The sequence below is a fragment of the Taeniopygia guttata genome, chromosome 13 (genome assembly GCF_048771995.1).
Source record: "Taeniopygia guttata chromosome 13, bTaeGut7.mat, whole genome shotgun sequence".
NCBI classification, from domain to species: Eukaryota; Metazoa; Chordata; class Aves; order Passeriformes; family Estrildidae; genus Taeniopygia; species Taeniopygia guttata.
This window is the reverse complement of record NC_133038.1, coordinates 13124789-13147346: the sequence shown is the minus strand read 5'-3', so window position 1 is coordinate 13147346 and position 22558 is coordinate 13124789. Positions and strand designations below refer to the sequence as shown.

The 22558-nt window shown below is 38.8% G+C and overlaps 1 protein-coding gene across 17 annotated transcripts in view; it reads right to left on the bottom strand.

Annotated features, from left to right (window-relative positions):
* Positions 1-22558, bottom strand: part of TENM2 (teneurin transmembrane protein 2) — a 613377-nt gene that overhangs the window by 532219 nt on the left and 58600 nt on the right. For 14 of the 17 annotated variants that reach the window (XM_072935329.1, XM_030284000.4, XM_072935333.1 and 11 more), the window contains exon 2: positions 11443-11550. The gene's annotated coding sequence lies outside the window, so the exon portion shown is untranslated. The remainder of the gene's footprint in view (positions 1-11442; positions 11551-22558) is intronic. The other 3 variants (XM_072935331.1, XM_072935330.1, XM_041718950.2) reach the window with 1 other exon arrangement.

The window sequence follows — 22558 nt, the reverse complement described above, 5'->3', positions numbered from 1 at the left end:
TATGTAATGGGGCACTGCTCCCTGGGCCCCATTCCTACACAGCCACACAGAAGGGAAATTTAAAAACAGCCATTTGAAAACACAGGCATGAAAGTCCACACCAGCATTTAAAAGAAACCCAAACCTGCAGGAGCTGAAGCACGGCATGCACACAACAGAAAGACAGAAATTCCAAAGGTGTGTGTATCAGTGCCAGTTTGATGGGATATCATTCCTGCAGCCACAACGGATACTGGGAGCCTGTTCAGAGAGGAAACCCAAGCAAAACAAAGCACTAAGCCTCACCACATGGAGGATCACTGGTCCCTGACAAATTTTGTGACAAAAAATGTCACAGTCAAAGGAAAGAAACTTTCAAGTGCACACCAAAAACTAGAGTTTCAAATTCAATATAATGAGAAAGAGAAAGATTTTGATACTTTATTTCTTCATCCAAGGGCAAATATATAGCAGAGTCTGCAAGAGACTACCTCAGAGACTGGTCCTTTCCATGTTATGCCATAATTTGCTCACTCCTGAGGAGCAAACACAGGCTTGTTCCACAAAAGCAGCTCGTCCGTGCCAACAGCTCATGGCTGAAGAAGCTGCAAAGCCACCACAGTGAAAAGCTCAGATCAAAGAGCTGGCTACCAGCTTTAGGAAAGAGGCTGTGTCATAAAGCACAGAAAAACTGCACTGAAAACTAAACTGACAGAAATCACTCTGGCACATCAAATAATTAAAAATGCACTAAAAATCCAACAGAAATAACTACAGAGTAAATGCCAATATCCTTGCAGGATCCTATGCAAGTCTTTAAGTTCAAGTCTTTAGTAAGTTACCTGCAGAGTTTTATACAAGTCCATCTAGCAATGTTGTTAATCTTATAGAAATATAAACAAATTCAGTAATTTACTGATTTTTCGTGGTAAATAAGATCCTGGTTCACTTGGCAACCAGTATTTGTAAGTCAGCTTCTCCTCCTGTCAGTGAGAGGTGACAGGAAGAGGTTTGGTGCTGGTGGTGATGGATGAAGAGAGCAGGTGACCCAAGGCAGGAGCCCAAGGCTAAACACCACCATGCACTCACTGATTTTTGTGCTCTGCAGCAGCGATGCTCAGGGCCAGCAACTCTTAATGCTGCTCTTCATGCAGTTTTTATTAGTGATCAACACATAGCATCTGTTTCTATCATCATTTCCCTCAAAGAACATAACCTAAGTGTAAGGAACTGCTGCAAGAGGGAACCAAGTGACACTCAAAGCCTTGGGACAGCACATTAACACAGAATGACATAGGACCAGAAAAAATAAGAATAAAAATATTGGTTGCTATCACTTTAGCCAGCTGCTACAAAACACTAACACAGTGTGTTTAAAGCTGCTTTAATATTCGTCTCTTCAGGATTTTCGAAATGTACTTTAAAAATTTATGCAGGACATTTTATTCCTGAAGTGCATCCATTTTTCTGTCTGTAATATCACCTTATGAATAAATCCAAATGAACAGCCACATTTCCTTTCTCTTTGTGAAACAACTAGAATGTTTAAATACAATGTTAACCTGCAGAAAAATCCAGTATTTTCTCTACACTTTGAACGCTGGGATTGAAATAGCAGTAATTTTTGCCTTCCAATTATTAGACTTCCTTGAAACTAATTAAACTCAAATATTGTTTATCTCTAATCAATTTCAATATAATGAGAAAGAATTTGATACTTTATTTCTTCATCCAAGGGCAAATATAGAGCAGAGTCTGCAAGAGACTACCTCAGAGACTGGATATGGAATTATCTACAGTTACACTACAACCTCACCAAATTTTATCAGGTCCATACACATTTTCACTTAATTTTCCCCACTATTTATATTAATTTTTCATGAAGACTTAACATAGTCATTTAAAGTGAGATACTGCTAGAAAATTCAGTAAAAAGCAAGATGTGCAAACTACAAAAAAAAAAAAAAAAAAACACAAAACCCAAACAACTATATATATTTTTAAACCTCCATTGCTAATTTCTCAACAAAACCTATTAGTTCTGTGAGCAGTGGAAGTGATGAAATTCAGTTCTGATCAGATATAAAAGGTGTTTGTCTGTGTTTGATTAACTGAATTTGGTGCCCTCCCAGCTGCATTCACCAAAGGACACTTTTCTAGAGCTGAGATATTTGGAAGTCTTTTCTCTCTTCTGAGAGGCCCTCATAATACAAGCATTTAAAAATTCTCTGCCATCTTGCAGGGAATTAGTTATCTCTGAGATCTCTTAGCCTTTCATCTTAGTCAGAAGACACGGTGAAAAGGTTCAAAATCTAGGTTGAAGAGATGCAGAAAATACCAATTCATAAACCTCGTTATCTCATATGCAGATGCTAAAAATACCTCCAGCCCAACTTTGCAGTCCTAATGTCTGCCAGTGCCCCTGTTCCCCAAACTCACATATAACAATGTTATTCTGGGTATTTAAACTGTGAAATACATTAGGGGGAAGTGTAATTGTAATTTAATCACTGGTGCACTAACAAGCTGAAGCAAAAAGAATGGATTGATGCTCAATAGAAACATTTAAAAAATAACTACTTACTTGTTTTTTAATTGGTATTCCATTAGTTGTGCTATATAAAATTATGTAATAAAATATTAAATGATACATAATTCAAAACTATAATTTAAAGCTCTATTACGTAGTTTCTTCTACAACAGCTATTAATTTTCAGACAGCTCCCATAAAGATTTACTGCATTAAATCACACAAGGAAAGAGTGAGCAATCCTGATTTACACTAAAACAGAGGAAAATGCAACAGCTCTGACATTTACCCAAGAACCCAAGTTATCCTCAGGTACTTGGGCTCATCTCTCATTTCAGTGATTAAGCTGTTCAGACAAAACCAGCTCCTATATGTCACATATAGATTAGTCTGCTGCTTGCCCAGTGAGCTTTCTGTCAAATCTTTCTGACATGCCGTGCTCATGTGGATTTTATCATGTATTATCATTGTGCTAGCTCACAAACGTGCAGCTGAAGGGACAGGAGTAATAATACCCTCCAAATTAATGTAAAAATATCTCAACAATTATCATATTATTCTTTCATTGAAGCAGTCACGCTCCATTCAAATAAATTTACCTAAGAACCTGGTTGGAAGGAGAAAGGAAGGAGGCAAACATTTCCTGGAACACTGCTCAACATCAGTGGTCCAACTCATCCAGTTCTATATAAACATACATTGTTTAATGAGAGCTGCTAATTCATTACTACATGAAATAACATATGAAAAGCAATTTTTACTTTGTTACATATGATAAAAATAAACACATTCCTATCCATGTTTCTTCCTAACACAACTGGGAGAATATTTGTACTTAAGGTGAAGGAGCCAAACCTGCAGTGACTTTTCCAATTGTAGCACCGTGTATTTTTGTTTCCATGAGATGCAAAAGTTTAGCAATAAATTTCTGTTTAGCCAAATACAATTATATTTAACAGACCCCAAGTTTTCTTTTAATTTATAACCAAATTCATACATACATATGTACACATATGTACATACATATAGCTCTCCCATCTAATGTCTACCTTCAAATTAAATGCATTTTACCTATATGTAATAAAAAAAGGTTGATATACAGTGTCTGAAAATAAAAAAAGACACAAGACACTATCTACAGACTCTGATAGACAGCAAATCAAAATAATTCAAGCAACCAAATGCACTTTGTGGAAGTGCCTTATTTCACTGTGCAGGCTAAACGTATTTTGAGGAAGGATTACATTTTGTTTGGCAATTTATTTTATTGACAAAGCATATTTCATCAGATATTGCTTCACATTTTGTAGACAAATGCATGTTGTCAAATTTCCTATTTCCTTTAGTGGATGAAAAGCATTTTTCCACAGATTCTACACTTCTCTAGAGAGCACAATGAATTCCACACAACAGCAGGTTCTTTGAAGGTGTTTGTATTACAAGTTGATTTAAAATAGTAATATTTTTAAGAGTATACCTGAAATGTATAACAAAAAATGGTCTTCAGTGTTGACGTATGCATGATTAGGGTCTGTCACCATAATTAATAATCATTACAGTAAAATTAAAAATCAGTACCTAATTTTGAATTCTGTGATTCTAATGTATGCAATATTTTTACTAAAAATTTACCCTCAATTTAGAGTAACTATGAAGTCTTGGAGTGGTTCTTGCCAAACATTTGAAGACAATTACTCTTCATTGTTTTCTTTCTGATATATTTTCTTTAATTTCAGGAGTACAGTGTCACCAGACAAAGAACCTGTTCTTTGTGACAGAACCAACCTAAGGCAATTAATTCAGATTTTTTGTTAAAATCAGACTAAAACCAAACAAAGTAGCCAAAATAATCCTCTCCCAGCCCCTGACAAACCATACACAAACCACGGATGATGAAACAGGCCTGTCAGAAATATTGATTCAACAAATTACCTTCATGTATTTTTCATGCACAAAAAACCCTCAACAGATATTATGAATATTCAGTCCAGTTAAAGTGCATATTCTTACAAACAATTCAAAATACTGATTTTACATGTCTCATTCTCATTAGCATTAAACTGAGTGGAATTAATTCTTTCAATATTAAAGTATTCTTCATAACAAGTCTGTCTTTAAAAAAAAACCTGTGGACAGACATCATGAAGAGCTGAATTATCAGCTGTTTTTCCTTAAGGGATGATTTACTTGGAAGGTTAAAAAGCCCCCATTTGCTATGGGAGCATTTGAAGAGCTGTGTCCATCAAACTGTGTAGGCCTTGAGAACACTTCCTTTTTAGCCAGTGTTATTTCTTTGGTCCACTTTAATGATGAAAGAATTAGTCATTTTCTTCTAAATTCTCTCTTAACAATTAAGTAAATCTATGGACAGTAACAGTTTACATATGAAACAAACAGAGAGAACAAAAGAAAATCTGCAATTTCTTCTAAAATACCCTGCAGGAATGATCCACATTTATTCAAAAAGACCACCGATATGTAAGCAACAATCTTCCAAATTCCAGGAAACACCAAGACAAGTAGTGCCAAAGGAAATATTTGAAATGGCTGGATGGCCAGCTAAGGAGACACCAGGAAAGTGAAATTCCTGCTCTTATCACAAACCAGCTTAGTCCTTCTCCACTCGGTAGTCACCAGCTTCCAGGCACTGCTACGGGACAGGGTGTCCTGCACAGAGCCATCCTGGTGACTGTAACTGCTCCATCTGTCTGATGTGCTGGCAGGTGAAAGGATTACAGCCAGGGTTTGCTGCTCACTGCTCCTCCCAGCTCATCAGCTCTGCCATGGAGGAAGTTCTCAGTGCTCTTGGCCCTCACACTAAAAATCCAACAGAAATAACTACAGAGTGAATGCCAATATCCTTGCAGGATCCTATGCAAGTCTGCAAGTACAGGTCTTCAGTAAGTTACCTGCAGAGTTTTATACAAGCCCATCTAGCAATGTTGTTAATCTTCTAGAAATATAAACAAATTCAGTAATTTGCTGATTTTTAGTGGTAAATAAGATCCTGGTTCGCTTGGCAACCAGTATTTGTAAGTCAGCTTCTCCTCCTGTTACCATCTCCTCATACATGCTCCAGATGGTTCTTTGGTAAAGCTTTTCAATACCACTTTTGCCACCAACTTGTGGCAAAAGGAGTCCCAGTCAGAATTATTATTTTCAGGGTTGGAGGGAGACAAAGAAAAAGGAAAGAATCAGGAACAGTACCAATGTGATTAAAAGTTGTGGCATAACACTGATCTTCACCTTTTCCTTCTCTGAGCTTTGCTGGTTCTTGAAGTAAATTCGTGTCAAAGGCTCTGTTTCCTTTTTCCTGCTGTGGATGTGCATGTTGCAGGAGAATGCGTTTGTAAAAAAAGAACTGCCAGTTTAGCTCCAGTTGAAATTAAGGCTTCCCAATTTCACCCATCTGAACAACTGCTTTTTCCCCTCAACACTGCTACTAAATCTCCATGAGATGAACTAAACAGATTAACACTAACAGGAAAGAAGGTTCCCCTTTTGCACTGGTTTTCAAGCACACATGTGTGTCCATGCACATGCAGTTATCTTAAATGACAATCACTCAGGACTCGGGCAGCAGCAAAAATCCTTCTCTCCAAATTTCAGAGGTGACTCTGATTCTCTTGGCTGACAGAGACCAGTCCATATCCTGATTCTGCAGTCCTAACTTATTTCTATCTAAATCTCATCGACATGTGCCAGTTTCTTGTGAATTAGAAAGGCACTTGTGCCCATACAGATGAAAATCACAGATCAGTAAACCCTTTTGAAACCCAAGTAAAAGCTTCAAATTGTACCAAAAAAAAAAAAAAAAAAAAAAAAAAAATCCAGAGAAAAATAGACAGTAATTGCAAAAGAGCATCAAGGTAAAACAAAGTCTACATCTAAAATTAATTATACCATTTCATATTGTAAATTGACATACAAAAATATATATTTGTAAGGGCATGCATATTTAGCTCTTTTTCTTCAAGGCAAACTGTTCACTGACTTGCTTTGAAGTAACAAATTAATAAAACATTAGGTGCACATTGATACTATGTATCTCCTCAATAAACCAGAAATATTCAAGCTCACTCTTGTCTTTATCACACAACTGCACTATAAGAGCAGATAGATTTTAGCTCACCTAACCAGCACAGGTTAACTAGATAACTATATTTCAATTAAAGAAAAAAACCAATTGTTGCATGTCTTATTATCATCCTAAAACATCTTGGAAATAATTAATAGCTACCCAATTCATAGAAATTGCTTTCCTTATTTTTGAAGCAGCTACTTTCTTTGAATGTAATGACTAAGAGAAAAGAAACATCTGTTTCTGTTGCTAAGGAGATCGACAAAAAAAAAAAATAGAGATAAGAAAAATATTTAGAATATTTTTTTAAAACGAAAAATTCCTTCCCCTTGGGTTCAACTACATGCTTTATAATCAGTGGCACAGCCAGCTATCACATAACAAAACACCAGTGTGTTTCTCTTTTTGCATTGTGATTGCTCAACTACCAGATTTTCTGCATATTTATGCAGGGACAACACAGCACAACAAATGAAGATGCCTAGACACATTCACCAGCATCTCTGTGTCTTGAGTAGCTGCAGATGCTCATTCTCAAACATGGGTATCTGCACAATAAGCTGGATTTCTGCTAAAGTGAGGGAAACTTCAACTGTCCATGAAATGTGCCACATGACAGATATGACAAAGCTAATATTAAAAAAATAAGAAGATGCAGCCTTGTAAAACAAAAGAACAAAAAAATCACTATACCAGTAGGCAGACTGTTTCAATGCACATGTTCATAAGGCTGCAATTAACCTGGTGTTGTACAAGCACAGAGGAGATTGCCAGGGGGTATAAAAAGCTGGGTCATAAGGATCTCCATGAAGCAAAGCTGCTTCTGCACATGCTCAAAAAGGTGAGACCCATCTGCCAGTAAAACAAGTGGGCAGATGCAAGGTAAAATCAAATAAAAATCCAGCAATATTGAGTTTATAATTCTAAATTAATTTGATGAAACTCACCCTTAGGTACATTTTGGGTTTCAGTAGTAGATAATGTAAGGCAAGAGGAACCATGCTGTTTTCCCATTTCAGCTCACTGTAGAGGTGCCAACATTGTGAGACATGTTTATGTAAATGCAAACTTGTAGAAGGCCCAGTGACACCGAGAGTAAATAATAGCTTGAAGACAATTAGCAAACCACAACCTTTCCTGCACACAGCTTCAAGTTCAAAGGCAGAATAAGAGTACAGAACAAAAATTATTTGTACTGAGGGTCATCTTGTCTCACAGACCTGGTGGAGCCCCACTGCCATGTTCCTCTAGCGCATGGGTAGCACCCTTGGAGGGCTCCCTGATGTGTAAAACTGAGTTAACTCCTGCAAGGTGTCCTGCTCACGGGCCTCTCCTGTGCTGCAGTCAGCACCAGCCATCTCCAGTGACACCTGAGCTGTTCTTCAGGCTCACTGTCCCTGATTCATGCCCCAGCTTCAGCACCCAGCACACGCAGCTGTCAGTACTGATGGGGTGGTGCTACCCATACAACAATGTCGGGGAAACACTGAATATTTTATCACTGTGATGGCAGTTTAGTTTTCATCTACTTCTTTTCTTTCTATCACACCTGATTTTTGAAGATCCTATCCAAGAAGTTACAGGTTGCTCACTAGAAGTTAACGTGATTTAATTTTTGTAACTATATTTTTTATTTGTACCTGCTACTTCTAGATACACAAACAGTGCAATAAAAAGCAAAGGAAAAACCTGAAAGAAAACATCTATTTACCAACATTCCCTTCTCACAAAGATTTATTTTTTTTCTTTTTTGTTAAATACACAAAAATAATCTGCTCATGCAGGCAAAGGCATCAGCCTGGTCTGGAATGAATGGAACTGAAATGCAGCTTTATCCACTCATTCTTCATACGTGTGCTCCATTCCACCAAAAACATTTATCAGACACCTACACAGTCACAGCACCTCAAACTGCAGTCACGAAGTAATTACAGACAGAGGGTTTCTTCCAGGACAGATGCTGACTGAGAACTTTCCCTTTCACAAGGAAATAGGACCTTTCACAAGGAAACCATTTCACTCTGAAATAGTTCAGCCCAGGATTCATCATCAAACAGGAAGGGCTACATCATTCTGAAAAACATAAAACTTCTCTTGAAACCCCACTAAGTTTCCAGGAAGACTTCAGAATCAGCTGCACAAAATCCTAGAATTACCAGTGCTGAGTTTTCAGTACAGGAAGGAAGGAATAAAACCATAAATAAAGGGCAGTTTACTGCACCACAGACATGATTTTACATTTTCCTTCACATCAGGTACCTCTATTCAGTGCTTGTAGCAGGTACCACAGACTATTTCATAGAGAACAATCTGTCATGAGCTGGAACTGTTTTCTTTGGGCTTTCCAAGGATAGCCCCAGAATGCACAGAATGTCATTTCTGGAGCTTCTAGGCAAGACTGTCCCTTTCAGTCTCACTTTTAAGAAGCATTCAGATAGTTTTCCTAACATTTCCTTCAGGCTGCCACTCTAGGCCAGCCTGAATATTGAAAGTATTTCCTCCCCCCACCCTTTCACCCACAGTCCCATATTCCCACAGAAGGCAAAAGATGAGTTTTCTTTTTAAAAAACTATGATAGATATTAAACTTGTCCTTAGATAGAAAAATCAAAGGTCAAAGCTCAAATATTTTTTCCCCACAGAACCTTTTTCACTCTGAGGTTCATATCCCACTCAAGTTTATGAAAAATAAATTAATTATACAATATCCTTTTTCACACAAAATCTCATATCCCACTGAAGTATTTGAAGAATACATGAATTATACAAGGTCATGGCATAGAACACAGATTATTGTTAATAAAATTTGTATATGATTCAAAGAGAATTCTCATAAAATAGCAAATATTATCAGCATATGTTTATCAACTCTCAACTTTGTACACTACATAGCAGTCAGTCAAAAAAAAAAAAAAAAAACCCAAACAAAACCAACAGGACTTCAAACATCCAGTTATCTTTTCCAGTACATTTTTACTTGACTTTTAGTGATAATTTGGTATTTTTATATAGTTAGTTTTTCTCACTACATCCTTCTCATATCTAGAGTCCACTAAAATATTTTAAGATACAGTAATTTATTTTTTAAATTATCCTAGACTTACTGTACTGCTTGAATTATTTCAATCTTCCATACATCTGAGAGAGGTCTGAATTTATCCAAAGTAATATTCAATTTCTCATCTGCTCATGCAGTACTTGAGAAATGGCAGTGCTTCATCTCCTCATATCAAATCTTGTGTCTTAAAGAATGCTGCCAAATAAATTTCTCTCCCAGCAAATATGCTTGCAGTGCTAAGGCCAATGTGTGGGTATATGTCCCAATAAATTTAAAACCACTTGTAAAAGTGGTTAGCCCCATTAATACCTTACTGAATTACATAACAAAGACAAAAATATAAAAAAAAACCCTGGTACTTGGTGATATGGCATAATTTACAAAAGCATGGGCAACACCTTAATTCTACTTCTGTAATGATCACATTACAATGACCTATTTTAATAACATATATGTCCCTGCTCTTTCATCAGGCTTTATTACTGCTGGTAATTCCAGGACAGCATCCATTTCTCTGTATTTAATTAAAAAAAAAAAAAAAATTCTGATGCATTGTTTCTTGTTTGGGATACACACTTCAGGTATGGGGTGAGGAATGGGAGGACAACACTGTAGCAATGCCCTTGGAGTAATTTACTTTATGAGTATGGAGCACAGATCTTAATGGTCTAGAAATTGAAAAAGTACAGCCCTGGAGTCAGAAATTAACTTTCCAGTAGAAATACGTAATGACAACCAAGTGACCCATTGCAAACAATGCAGAAGAATGTGTTGTTTTTTTTCAGTGTGAATTAAAGAAATCCCTCACAATTTGGTGCTTGCCATATCTAAACTCCACTATTTTGCCATGCTTTTCAAGACAAGTGAAACAATTCAAAATGTTATATTAAACTAACTCCAAATGAGAGATTTTTTTTAGAAAAGGCACAATCTGGAGGTAGCGTCCCATGAAATACTGCCACTGAATTAAATGACTCGAGTATGATTTTTAGTGACACACCTGAGAATTCTTTCTCAGTAAAATTAAAATCCATAAGAGAAGACAGACTTTTTTTTGGAAGATAAGTTGGGTTTGGTTTTGTTTTTTTTCTGATGGGACTCTATCAACCAAAGGTTATGTTCCCTTTACACTTCAGCTATTCTTAAGCAGGGCAGCCCATTTCTACTGCTGGACACACTGGGATAAGTGTGGTACTTTATATAATTACCTGAATTCCCAGAGCATGTGTACAACATGTACACATTAATTAAACTGTAGGGTGTCTTGTGAGCATTCTGACCAGCAGTTACAGACACCATGAAAGAACAGATAACGAAAAGATTTCTTCTCTTTGTCTTTTCTCTGCATGGCATCTATTGTCTATACACAGATACAGAACTATATGCAGCCAGTCATACAGATTAAATAAAAAAAATTTTGCTGTGTTCAGGATCTGAACAAAGAACTCATTTGAGTGAAAATTACTTTGATGTCAGGAGGAATACATTCCTAACACCCTCATTTGATCCTGATTTTGTCAGGATGAGCAATGCCCCAAATGAACATGCAGGTAGACAGCAAAAAGGTATATATTCCTTTTAGTGGGGCCTTCTGAACCCATTCAGTTGGGCTGGAAAAGACTGAAGTAGATTCTTTAGAGCAAAGTGCTGAGACAAATTGCTTTCCTCTACAAAACCACTTTTCCTGCAGAGATCTTCCCAGGCACTTTTGAAGCATAGTTGGAACCACTTTGGCCAACAATATAAACACGTCTGTGAGCAAACAGCACACAAAAGTCAGGCTGGGAGTACTCACCGACCGGGCAGTCGCAGTGCTCGCTCTGGCAGTCCTCAGGGTCGTGTCTTTAGCTCATCAGGGGAGAGGGAATTCTTACTGCAGTAGGCCGTGAAAACCAAGATGGATCTGTTAGAAAGAAATAAGTATAACTTTCAGGAAAAAAAAAACAGTAAAGCAAAGGCTTCAACAGTGTTTTGGTGTTTATCTATCACAGTTTTTAACCATCAAGAGGACCCCACAATCTAATCACACCAGATGTAAGAAATAAATCTAGATTCCTCTTTCCATATGCTTCTTCTCCCTCCACCCTGTCTCAAATGCAGACACTCAAGCCCAGAGGTTGCTTAGTAATTTAATTTTTACACTGCGAAACTAGTAAATAAGAAAGAACCACATCTTCCCTCCTCAGTTCAAAAGAGCAAAAGGCCATGACAAACTTAAAAAGAACTTCTCAATACTTTAGCATCGTGACACTTTTTCCACTGGACATTTTTATTACCAAAAAGTTTATATTAAAACAGCCTTAGAAGTCACCACCTCACAGATCATTTGTTGCTTTCTCTGTCAATTTATTATTTTCTTTCTCAGTATGCAGTACCTTCTAATACCTGTTGATTCCCACATTGTCTTAAGAATTTCTATTATCCATAAAAATATTTTTGGAAAAACAAATATTACCTAATATGTCCATTGCCTCAGCAATTTCCACCTGGTGAGTGAAATGATCCAGGCAGAGCCAAAACCATATGTAAGGTGACTTTGAAAGCATGTGTTTCACCTTGCATTATGAAACTGAGCAATAAGAAATAGGGGTGAAGAAGTGATTGGTCATTCTGCCAAAAAATTAGAATAGTTTATGGCAGCCCACTCAAAAAATACAAAATTCTCACAGGCTGGAGGAGGGAACAGACATGTCAACTATCAATAATGTTTCATCATAAGTATGTACAAAAACCTACAGAGACAAGCTAATGCTTTCCACTGTTCTGCATGAAACTTTTAAGCTACTTTCTTTTAACAGTGAGAGCATTTAACACTGCTTTATCCATGTCTTTCATTGAATTTAAATTAACAGTACTAATTTTTGGTTAAAAAAGAAGCTTGATGTACTAGGACTGCTTAACTGCTGAGGTTTATCTCCCTAGAAATGAATAGGCATAATTGTATTTCAAGCCAACAGCTTTCCATAGAGCATCCATTTTTTAAATAAGACAAAGAACTGGATACACATTTTACATTAGTATCATGTAAAATCTTTATGGCCAGAATCCTGGCATAAGATTTTCTAAGAATATGAATCAAGGTGAAAAGAAACCCCAGTGCTTTTAATGAGCAAATATGAAAGCTGAAATGCAGATAACCTCACTAATTAGGGTTCGGGATGCAGTCTTTACTTCCATAATCTCCTTATTTTCACTATTATGCTTACTTTCTTTTGTGCAATCCTATCAACCTATGCCTAAATGCAAATTACACTTCTAATATCTACCTCCTGCTTTGGTAATTCTGTGCCATTTACAGTATTTGCTTATAATTGTTAATTCTTTTATACCTTCCCTGTTTGTGTATCACTATTTCAGGAGCTGCTGGATTTGGAACAGCAAGCTCCATAAGAACAGTGTCGGGTTACAGAGGTATAGACACTGATAAGCTACCAAGAAAAAGAATAATTAACATGTGAGAGCTAAAATCTACCTCATATGAGAACATCTTTAAACCTCAGCAAAGCCCACCTCACCCAGACTTTTCAAACTGATCACAGGGAGCTGTTGGCTGGCTGAAGGACACGTGGCCACTTGGCAGCTACAGCTGAGAAGGTTTTTGGATTTGGAGCCAACAGTGCCCACGCTCAGGGCTCTGCTGGGACACAGTCCCTGGCACCAGGAGGGGACAGGTCCAGCCCTGCCCAGGCACTGCCAGCCTGTCACCCACCCCCTTGGCCACCGTGCTGGCCCTCACTGGGCTGCTGGAGTCACCTCTGCTCACGGAGCAATGCGTAAGGAAGAGACAAGATCGTTCAAAAACTACTTTAAAAATCAGGCTGAAGTAAGTACAGAGCTTTTCAAAGTCATAGGAGATGTAAAAGCATATAACTGTAAAAAAGTGCAGCAGAGCTACAATCTCAGCTCTCAATTTTTCCTTTGTCCTCTTTATATGTGGAAGGTCCAAAGAAAGGTGAAACTTTCTAGCTGTAACAGAATTAGAAAAGAAACAAACAAAGCCCAAACAAGCCAAACAAAAAAATCCCCGTCATAAATCCATGTAGAAAATTAGTTAACAAAAATCAAAACAGGTTTCATGTTTCATTATGGAGTTGTCAATAAAGTACTTGTTACCAAGACTGACTAAAAATATAGTCTGACAAGTTCTAATATTTTTTTGCCTTGAAGTAGCTTTCTGTAAGAGAGCAGGGGAGAAGTGTTTGTAAACATCGACCAGTATTTAGAAACAAGCCAAACCAAGCAAGAAAAGAAGCAAAGCCAAAGGGAATGAAGTTGATCCTTTCAGACATCTCTTAGAATAATACCAGATTCTTCAAAAATAATTTTAGCAGGTACTACATAACCAGCATAAAAATGGAGTTTCAGTGTTTCTCAGTAGAGAAGTCACAGTGCAGCAGTTTCCCCATTTCCATGATGCCTCTCCACATCTGTGCCACTGAGGCACACGTGAGCATTAAGAACTCCAGGTCCCTGCTGCCATCCACATCCCAGCCACCCCAGCAGTGCCAGGAACCACAGCAGCAGGGCTCAGAGCAGCAGCATGGCAAGGGTTAAATAAATGGAAGGCAGGGCTGCAAATTACTTGGAGTGCCACTGGAAGAACTGATATAAAAACCCATAAATTGAGTATGTGCTGCAAGATCTGGTCCTTTAGAGTAATCTGCCAGGACTGCCGAGATGCTATCTACGAGCAGTCAGACACTTAAAAACTTTGAGAGAGGATTTGGCACACTTGATGCTGTTGCATGTCTTGCCCTTGGTAATGATTAATTAATGAGTCGTGTTTCTCAGATGAAGGTTATAGATTAGACACACAGTAATGATAGAAATGAAATATCACAGCTGCAAGCATCTAAAAGCCAGCAAACAGCAAAATCTACATAACACAGACAATTTGTCCTGGTTGGTACATACTCTACATTTTGTTTTATTAGTAGTATTTTTAATTTTAATTTCTTTTTTTCCCTTAGTCAATAGATCATTTAGCACAAGGTACTCAGAGCTTCACTAAATCAATTTCCTGCTCATTTTTGACACTGCTGGCCCCAGGCCAGGCAGCCTCCCCGACTCACCCTGCTGCTGCTCAGCACCAACCCCCCCATGCTCACCGCTCCCCAGAGGACACTACTGCGCTTTAATTGCCTGAGATCTTGGCATGAGAAGATGGAAGAAGTGTCTGTGAATACCACGTGCCCAATTTTCCTTGCATTTGGCATTACACAGCACTTTGCATGCTGCAGGACAGGCTTGGGTGCCTTCAGCTGTAAGCTCAGAGTGATAAGCATTTTTACATACCCAGTAAATAAGGCACAAGTACACATTCACTGGCCATGCCAGTGCAGAAATCGATAATATGTCACCATGCAGGCAGCTGTGGGACACAGCAGCTCCAGTTCTCCTCTCTGCTGAAGGCTGCACCACAGGAACACAGCAGCAGCAGTCACAAACCTTGTGCTTGGGCTGGAGAGGCAGTGCTGCTCCCACCAGCAACTCAAATGGCTCCTTACAACCAGATGTGCAACACCTGGCTGCTCTGAGCCAGCACAGGCCTGGTGGGTCACTCAGTGAGCCTGGCTGGCCACCTCACCAAACTGTTATGAACAAAAGGGTCTTCCTGGGTCCCATGGGACACTGCTGGCTTGAGCTAAGTACTGATATTGAAATGTTGATTAGCTAATTGCTCCTGGGAATCACCTACACACCCCACCCACACTGCCATTCTAGGACTGGGATGCAAAATAGAGGGACCAGTGGAATCATGGGAGGGGGTTTTGGGGATGAAAACATCCCTAAATGGAAGGCTGAGCACAGTGGAGGGGGCTGGATGGGTGTGCTGGTTGGGGAAAAGGGAACCACATCTCTAGTCTATGTCTAACCTGTCACCATAGCCTGCAGAGGACCAGACTGGAGTGGGCTGTGGGAAGCAGGCACTGAGAACAGCTCCTCCTGGTGTTACCAGGAGGGAAGGAGAGGGATGGCTGCTGCTGGACTTTGGCAGCAGGCTCTGCACATCCTCTCACCCTGCGGCTACCAGTGTGCCAGGAGGAAAGGAGAGAGGACGGTCTGCTGGGACTTCAGATACAGACTTCAGATACAGACTGCACACCTCTGCACCTCCAGCTACCAGCGTGCCATGGAGACTCCAGGGACAGACTCTGTACAGAATCCAGGGACAGACTCTGCAGCCTTCTCCCCCTTCGGCTACCTGGAAAAAGCTACAACAGCAGGGGCGAGCTCCATGTTGAGCCCCCTGCCCAGTTGATCCTTTTAATAAGGAGCTGAACATTAATAAAGACATAAGCCCTGTTCACTTCACAAACCAGTCCTGTTTCTTTTGTCTCCTCCTGCCCCAGTTCCCACCCTGGCTCGGTGTACTGCACATGAGGAGGCAGTGCCAGCAGCAGTGGGAACACACACACACCTGTCCTGGATCAGGAGCTGACAGCTGATGGCACAGCATAAGACTACACAAACCATTCATGGTATGGTATCCCCCTCATTTTTTAACAACCTGTGTCATGGACTTCACCTCAGCAGGAAAAAAACCCAAACCAAATCCACAGCAGTGATTGTACAAACACCACCCTACAAAGCTTCCCAAGACTGATGTGTTCTGAGGCTGCACCTGATCCCAGCACTGCACCAGTGGCTCTGAAGGTATCATTGTGCAAATTCGCCCAAAGGCCAGGACAAATTCAGATTAAAGATCTGTCTTAGCTATTCAGTCCTTGACTTTTCTCACTGCTCCATCCCCACACACCCCTCTTTTTCTTTGGCAACTTGAATAAATTACCTTGCAGTGTAGCCAGTGTTACAATAAAGACAGAGACAAGCTTGCAGAGAGATGACTTGGAAGAAAAACTGTATTCACAGTACTCAAAAAGCAATTCACTTTGTATGCACAGTGCATCCTTTATATTTAATGCATACAGTTAACATCCTCCAGAAACTTATTTAAACTAATGATTTATACAATTCTGAACATTCCAACAAATCAGGGAATATCTAGAATTTCTATTCAGTTGTTATTATATACAAATGCCAATTACTTAAAGTGATATTGATCATAACATAGCACCCTTGACAAATAGGAGTAAAATTTCAAAATATGTTTTTCCTCATCTTGACATCAATACATATAATGGAAATTGGGTTTACGAGCTGCAGTCCAAACTTGAAAGAAAAAAATATTTCTTTGTCCTATTAGCCAGGAAAAGATATGACAGAGTTGTAGATTAGAAAATGGAAATTAACTGAATTCTGGGTAACAAAAAGTAATAATAATAAAGCTTTTAACAGCCATGAAATTATAAACATAAGTATTTTCAATGTATTACAGCTGTAGAACAAAAAAAATTATATTACAAAAAGGAAGACACTCTAGATTTCTCAAGTATGTAACTTTAGTACTTCATAACTGACATATTTCCAAACATCTAGCTTAAAAACAACATCATTTTTTCTAATGAACACTAGTAATAGTTGAAGACAACACTTTATATTTTCAAGAGAAATTAGGGATAAAGTCAGCAAGACTTTAGCAACAGAAAAAAAAAAAAAAGATCGTGGTAAACATCTAATAGCGCTGCTTTCAAGAGGCAGAGAGCAAAAATCAAAGTAGAATCACAGCAGAATAAAAGTCCCCAACACACCACTGAAGTAACTTTGTAACATCTTCAGAGATATAGCAGCCTTAATCCAAGTAAAATTAAAAGCAGTAAAAATGAAAAATATACCATTCTGACATGTCTACTGAAATATGTATCCCTAGGGCCAGGAGGAAGGAATGCAGAAGCTGAAGGGAAGCACCATGGTCATCCAAACGTGAAGAAGACCATGATTACACACAGAAATTAAAGATGCTGCCGTGGAACAACAGTAAAAGTTGGTGTTTAATAAGCAGCAACTGTAGGAAGAAGCCATTGCACCAACAAATCAGGACAGCTGACACTAACAATGCAAAACTCTGCTCAGTGAAAAACTGCATCATTCACACCGCTGCTGGGTGGTTCATCCATGGCGTAGATCTAGTTACAAACCAGAGCTTTGGATAGATCACAACCCCTGGATAACAAATTTCAAAGTCTCTCTGCTGTTCAAGGGTATCAGGAGTTCCTAAAACTGCAAGAGGAAGAACCTGAAAGGAAAAGGCACAAAAAACTGCAGAGGAGAAATGACTAAACTAAATATTTTCCTATGTATTTTAAAAAATATATCTATCTGAAAGGAAAGTTGTTTTGGTTTTCTTTTTTTCTTCCCAGAACAGGTATAGTGTGTATTTAACACCTGTAAATAATACCTCTTGTTTACTAACAAAACAAAGGACTGAAAAAGCATCATGTAAAGAGGAAACACCCATCAATAATCTGGAGAGTAAAGAAGAGGCCAACAATAAAGAATTTATTCATTTCTAAAGAAGGAAAAAAATGGTGTTGGAAGAAGGAAGGAAAATGTCTGAGTGAGCTGCATGAAAGGCACCATGGCACTGGGCAGGAGAGCAGCACAAAACATCCTGGGCTGTGCCCACCACAGCCAGTGACCCACTAAGGCCCCAGGCTGCACAACCAAGGAGAAAACCACTCTCTCTTGATACTCAGTTTTGGTTTAGATTTTCTTTTTAAGCAGCTCAGCTAACCAAAACATTAATCAATGTCTCAGCAGAGTACAGACCACAGCATAAACCTCAGCAATTACTGATTCAAAGAAATGATAGAAACAAACAGCCAAGTAGATAATAACCTGAAGAAATTAATCAGGAGCTCCACTTGTAAGCGTGAAAATAAATATAACTGTATTTACCATTACTTTACGCTGAGAGTTTCCAATAAAGAAGGATAAAATAAAACAGAGAAAACAATAAAACTTACAGTGAAAGTTCCAGAGTATCATGAACTTCCAGAACTTCTGCAAAGCTTCAAAGATGGGCATCATGGTAAGCAGAACCAAACAGTAAGAGAGAGACACTTAGGGTGCAAATGGGAAGATCAGGAGAGGGAACAGACAAGGTGGATGATCCCATCAGGCCAAACACAGCTCACCAGAGGGGGACAGGAACTGGGGCTGCCAGAAAGTGAAGGGAGTACCAGCAGGGCAGGGGGAAGAGCTGCCCCATCAGTCCTTTAATGCTGCTGGGAGCAGCATTGGGGCAACACCCAAGGTGGATCTGCATCTTGAATCATAAACACCCTGCACGTCAAGTCCTGCTCTTCCCTTGCTTACATTGCACCCGACGCTGTGGAAGAACCCCAGGCAGCTTCAATCATTGGGAGGGATTATTCGGGGGGATAAAGGGAACTCTGCACCCATTCACAGCACCATCACCAGACACCACTGAAGTACAAGTGTAACTGGGGCTGGATATAAGCAAAGCTTAACATTCCACTAAATTAAGAACTATTCCAACAGAATTTTATGAAAAATCAATAGTAACTGCAATTTCAACCACAGTCTGTGGACAAGCATTATTATTTACAGGCTTACTGAGATAAGCAGTATATTGTCTCTTTAAAAGGGATGAATAAAGTTACACCAGCAGAGACCCTCTCTCATTCAGAGATATAACTGCATGCATGTATAAATACACATTCATTTCTGTAGCTGAAGTGCAGCTAAACTGAGTAGCTGCAGACACGTGTGTGTGACAGCATGGGTAAGATGCCTCTGGCTTTATGCAGCCTTGCACGGGAGTGTATTCTTCAAACTGTCCAGATCAGCACAACACCACCACGGTGGTTCAGCCCTTTATGTTAATACTCAAAGTCCCGATGTGCTTTGATGAGATCAGAAGAGAAGCAGCAATACATCAGCCCCACCTTCCCCTGCCCTGTCTGGGTGCTCCCAGGAAGGATTCTGCCTGAACACAGCGAACAATGCACTGAATTTACTGCCCTTGGACCAAACCCACCACTCGGAGGCAAGGACACCACAGGGAAAGCTGCAAGCCATGTCATCCGACCTTCCTGGCTCTTTTCATACAAGAGCCAGGAGATGTAAACAGAACTAGCAGTAGTCTGGTTCAAAATTCTTTTTTTTCCCCATTTTTTCCCTCCTTAAAAGAGTCTGTTCTTTACACAGCAAATGCGCATTTGTTAGGGAATACTGGGGAGGCCACAGGTTTACAAGGATTTAAGCAATGGCAAAAAAGCTCCTCTCAGAGCCCCACTGAGGCTTCCCAAGCAGCCAAGGCCACATCCAGCTCCGAAAGTCCTCGGACCAAAAGGGCTGCAAGCCTGGGAAAGCCTAAGTGGCATTTCAATTATGACTGCCTCTTGTCCTGTCCCCAGGCATCCACTTAGGGCCATCGATCTGAGCCAGGGCAGCCCATCTCGTGTTTCTAGTCCCTTCTGGCATCTCTCCAACTCCAGACAGAGACAGACAGGAATGATTTGGCTGATAACTAACACCTCATTTTGATAATGCCTTCTGCACTGGCAAATGAAGACAAGAAGTTATATTTTCACCTTTCCCCGAGCTGTTAATCCAACCCCAGAATATTGTCGGTACTTCAAGCACTATATATCACCTGATTTATTTAGGCCCACAAGATAGTGTGATTCAGACACAGAATCATGCCACAGTACTGAAAAAGAGGCATTATGAGATGTTAATCCCCTTTAGTAAACAGCAAATTTAAAAAGGAAGCAAAACCAAAAAACAAACATACCAACAAAAAACCCATCAATAAAAAGTTCTGCAAAGTTCACAATTGCTTTTTACCCTTTCACATTTTTAGTAGATCCCCTTTCTTCAACTAGACTGCAGACACTCTGTTTTACAAAGTGTCACAAACACCACTCATTTTGAAGAAGTGTTTCACCTGTGAATGTATTCTGTGCCTCATCCAGGATTAGTCATCATTAACAGCTGCAAGAGCAGCACAGCCCCTCCGTGCTGATACATCGCTGCTAATGAGCATCAACTGCACTCTGCACAGCCCTGTATGGTTAGGAACTGGGGAAAACTAGAAGGAATTTTTCATTCCTCTATATTTATCCATATTTTAAATAGCTAAATATGGTTTGAAAGGGACTTTATTTCCCCGTCCTGTAACTCGTGTTCTAACATAACTACTGTAATTAAGTTTTCCCATCTTTTAAGTGTAGCTCTAATAAAACAGTGGCATAAGAACACACGGTTGGTTAATTCGTGACACAAAATAAAAGGCCAACTGCATGGCAAGCCAGAGCTGTCATGTGAAATTAGGGCATATGACAACCCTAATGTGATCTGAAATTCAGATTTATATTAGGCCTCATTAAGCAGTTTAGAGAAATTCTTACTTCTTTTTATTGGGTCTTTTTCATCTAATTACTTTTACAGAATGATGTACATAAATATATAAAGCCTTTTGAAATCATAAAATATTTTACTATTAAGTTTTTTTAAAGTACTATCACCTCTCAGGTGTGCAAAAGACAAGAGCCTTCATAGTTAATTAAAAATTAAAACCTCTCGAAATTATGATAAAAAGATCTGGCCTATGTATTTCGTATTCTTTCCAAAATGATCCCAAAGCAAGCAGTACCCAATATTCATAAAATTAAGCAGTAATTTGTCTTTTAGATAAGGGTTATTTATCATAAGATTAAAGTAAACATACTTTTATAAATTGTAGTTTAAAGATAGATTTACTTTGTCTTTGTAGGTTCTGTTTATTGTTGTCCTCATCTCCTACAAAACCTGTCAACTCCTCAGCTTAGGGCCTCAATAAAACACAGCAATAAAATTTCCCATACATAAATGTTTATGGCTTATCAACAGTCCCTCAGTTACAGAAATAATTATATTTATTCATTAATCCCTGAAGAGCCACATGCAACTTCTTTGCTGGCATCCAACTACCAACTGTAGTTTATTTGTCTGCAAAACATTTATTTTCAGTATGTTTATATGGTAACTGTTGAAATCTAAAAACCTTTTTCATTTCAAAAATATTTCTCAAGATACTTTGGTTTGGTTGTTTTGGGGTTTTTTTTTCGGCTGGCAAGTTTCTTGGTTTGTTTTTTTTAATAAGCCTTTGGGAAAGTAACACAAAGAGAAAATTTGATATCCACCAGGAGATTTGGTGTAATTCTTCTGCTCCCAGCCATCTCTATCACTCTGCACTGAGCGAACAGGACAATTTTAAAACCTGCAGGTGTTTTCATTAAACATATTTATAAAAAAATACTGTGCATGTTTTAATTTTTGCAAAACAGAAAAGACTCAATGCACTAAATGAGCTTAAAAACCTCACTTAAGAGCATTGGTATTTGAATACTGAATGCTGGATAGCACTGGAGTGAGCATAAATACACTCAGGATTTTCAAGTATTAAAAGCTAAGACAGTGAATCTATACATAGCCACTGAATGAAGCAGAGCTTAAAAGTACACCTATTGCTTCTGGCTTTGCTAACTTAATAATAGGCAAGAATGGTTTCCCCTTTATAATGCCCATACATACAAGGGCAGCTCAACTTCTACGTGATAAGCCCCTGGAAAATGTAATTAGTACCTGAATTTCAATGTACAGAATTTCAAATTAATTTCAATATTTTGAAAAATACTTGGTTTATAAAAGAATACTGTGAGTTGCATCTAGATGTTCAGAAATCCAAACAAATATTTCTGATGAAAAAAACCCAAAAGAACAAACCAGATAAAATACAAGACTTTATACACAGAGTGACTGACCATTTGTAACATGACCAAAAAAATTCCAACAGGGTGCCTTATGTACCAAAATCTTCCAACAGAAGCACACAGTCTCTGGTGTCTCCATCTGTGGAGATGCTCCAAACCCAACTGGATGTGTCCTGAGCAACCTGCTCTGCTGGGCCCTGATTGAGCACAGAGCCAGACTAAAGCTCTAGAGGGGATTCTGGAAGTACAAGGAACTGCAAGGACTCAAATTTCTTCCAGCTAAAATTT